Source organism: Micropterus dolomieu, linkage group LG14 (genome assembly GCF_021292245.1).
Source record: "Micropterus dolomieu isolate WLL.071019.BEF.003 ecotype Adirondacks linkage group LG14, ASM2129224v1, whole genome shotgun sequence".
In the NCBI taxonomy this organism is placed as follows: Eukaryota; Metazoa; Chordata; class Actinopteri; order Centrarchiformes; family Centrarchidae; genus Micropterus; species Micropterus dolomieu.
In genome coordinates, this window is record NC_060163.1 from 26,893,945 (window position 1) to 26,897,528 (window position 3,584).

A 3,584-nucleotide genomic window follows, 5' to 3' on the forward strand; every position below is an offset into this window, starting at 1 on the left:
AAATGCAATCATTGTTTACATGATATTAAGTCTTTTACAGCATAATTCTGTGGCTGTTTATTTTATTCTTCAACAGCGGAGTAGACATCACAGAAAATGTGTTTATAAGGAGGCATTTTTTTTTGTCAGAATAAGACACATGATTGACAAAGAAACTTGAAAGCCTTCCCTTCACAGTGTAGCTGAGTAGCCCGGTGGTTTAGGTCTTGCTCTTGCTCTGGATCCAGGGATTGATGGATCAAATCCCACTCACAGCATGTTAATGAAAAGGGGCAAAACTTAACACATATGTTTGCTGAACATTTGTGCAGCACATCATTGAGTCTCTTAGCTGATGGAGCCGCACATTGCACCGACAGCTGTAGCCATCGCAAAAAATAACCGGCAGCTCTCGCAGGCATTTTGTTAAGGAAATACCCATTCTAGTTCAATCTGGATATGATATTTTCGGCAGTTTGTCTGCATCAGTAATACACTAGCCTGCACGTTCTGCTACACACAAATGGAACATTTAACAAGTAGTCTGGGTTGCCTAAGGAGAAGGGCTGTTTGTATCTCTCTCTTAATGGCCTGAAAGGATCCTTTGGCATCTTGTGAGTTATCTGTTTGGCCTGCCACCTCGACCATTGCCCTAAGTAGGACTGTTTTGAGATCTATTGCCTAAAATACTTAAGAATGAGAGCATTTAGGTCACTATTTGTGGTTGGGGAGCCTTAGTTAGATCCCCTACCTGTGATGGTGCAATGAGTCTTTTCTTTTTCTCCACACAATTTCCTGCCTTGGTATTCTTCCTCCTGCTGGCACAGATGTAATTTGTCTTTGCTTTCCTTGTGACCTCCATGTGCCAAAGCCTGCAGCAAGGCTACAGAGTGTCTCTCACAATGTTCCATTGAGGAACAGTAAATGAGCAAGTCATCCACGTATTGGATCAGCGTGCTGTCAATGTCTAGGTGCTGCAGGTCCTTCAGGAACACTGAAAAATATAGATAAATATATATAGATGATTGACTGTACCAGTGAGCTCCTGGTGGGAGGTTTGACAACAATGTGTGTGGATTTGGCAAGACTGGTGCTGCTGACATGTGCAGATAATGCACTCATCTGTAGATAACACCATTATCCCGGCCCTTCTGCAGGACAAGCTCTCCCAGCTGAGCGTGCCTGACTCCACCAGCAGGTGGATCACAGACTTCTTGACGGACAGGAAGCAGCACGTGAAGCTGGGAAAACATGTCTCTGATTCCAGGACCATCAGCACCGGATCACCTCAAGGCTGCGTTCTTTCCCCCGTTCTCTTCTCCCTGTACACCAACAGCTGCACCTCCAGTCACCAGTCTGTCAAGCTCCTGAAGTTTGCGGATGACACCACCCTAATTGGGCTCATCTCAGGTGGGGACGAGTCCGCCTACAGGTGGGAGATCGACCATCTGGTGACCTGGTGTAGCCAGAACAGTCTGGAGCTCAACGCTCTGAAGACCGTGGAGATGGTCGTGGACTTCAGGAAGAGCCCAGCCCCACCCTCCCCATCATCCTGTGTGACTCCCCAGTCACCACTGTGGACTCCTTCCGCTTCCTGGGCACCATCATCTCCCAGGACCTCAAGTGGGAGCTGAACATCACCTCCCTCACCAAGAAGGCCCAGCAGAGGATGTACTTCCTGCGGCAGCTGAAGAAGTTCAGCCTGCCAAAGACAATGATGGTGCACTTCTACACCGCCATCATTGAGTCCATTCTCACCTCCTCCATCACCATCTGGTTCGCTGCTGCCACTGCCAGGGACAAGAGCAGGCTGCAGCGCATCATTCGCTCTGCAGAGAAGCTGATTGGCTGCAATCTTCCATCACTTCTGGACCTGTACTCCTCCAGGACTCTGAGGTGAGCAGGAAAGATTGCAGCTGACTGCTCCCGCCCCGGAAATAAACTGTGGCAGGAGACCAAATCCTCTCGCCACAAAAACAGCCTCTACCCGTCTGCAGCTGGCCTCATTAACAAGGCCCGGGTCCCTCACTCCCATCCCCCCTTGCAAACGATACAAATGTCTCTGCACATGTAAATACTGTATCATCTCGTGTCGGGCACAGACCCGGCACATCGCACATATTTGTTGTTAATTTTTGATCTTTGTTGTTGTATATTTTTATGTTGTCAGTTTCTATATTTATATGTACACAATATTCTCTTCCGTTGTGTTACTTCTGCACGACACAGACCCAGAATAATGCACATGTATATATCTGCAAACTTGTTCTTCTATTCCATATTTATATATTTATACATTTATTTATGTCAACTGTTTACCTGCGTGTAGCACCTTATCACCACAGCAAATTCCACAGCAAAATACTACTTGGCAATAAAGCTCCTTCTGATTCTGATCTTCTGATCTGATTCTGATAATGTGGCTTTTTTTTATTTGACATTGATTGGATCCCCTATGTTAAATGACTTTTTCCAGATACTTTGGGACAACCCCACTTTTTAAAGAGAGTGAGAGGACATGAGTTGATGGCTCACTAAATGGGAATGCTACTTCTTTTTAAAGCTGAGCCTTGATTTCATCATGACCTGCTGCAGAGTTATTAAGGTTAACTATAATATCAAATACTTCACTGGATGTAGGTGGGTCTAAAATACACACTGTGGGAGAGCAACCAGTAATCGAATCAAATGGACAATCATCTGTACAAACAATTTGTTCTGCAAGATTTCTACCAACCTTGGCAAAGAAGTCATTGAGTATACTAAGACTATAATCTGACAGGGCAGAGGATCCTACTGCTACAACACCTCACTCTGCAGACAGTAGTACTGATCATACGCTTTGATTCAGAGGACAGAACATTAAATATTGATGGAAAGGAGGGATCCTGCTGCTCCTGTATCACTAAATACACACTGCTTAAGTGTGTATTTAGTTTATTACAAAGCATGTGTTGGGGAAATCTGTCGGCACCATCAGCGCCACAGAGACAAAGAAACAATGCATAACAGGAAGATGGGAGAGACAAACCAATCAAACATGCCAACAGCAGCATGGCTGAATGTTCACACTGTGATCTTATCAGTGTTTAAACTTCAGTCAAACTAATTTCTGCTGTAACACGTAAATATGTTTTTGTAGTATGTGATGATTGTGAAGTGAATAAAATGTTTAAAGCAGAAAGCAAACAGTTAACTATTTTTTTAATAGTTTATCATGAAGCAAAAGCCACACTAGTGGCAGCTAATGGGGATCTGAAGAAACAAATAAGTGTCAGGGACACGCTGGTGGACACACTCTCACACCAAATGCATGTGTCTTATCCACTGTTTCATCACCACCAAACATTGGATGAAATGACTCGTTGTGAAGTGAAACTGTCTCTGGTTGTTCTGAACCACTGACTGTTTAAACATTACATTTATATACAGTCTATGTTCTGAAGCAACAGTTATCACCAACTCTGCAGCTCTATGGAGCTTTAAAAAACAGCATGTCTGTCAGCAAGCATCTGGAAACAAACAATTCTGTTTTTAATTGCATTTACAGGGAAATATTCACTTCTTTTTTGTTTTTACTTATTAAGTCACACATTATTTACAGA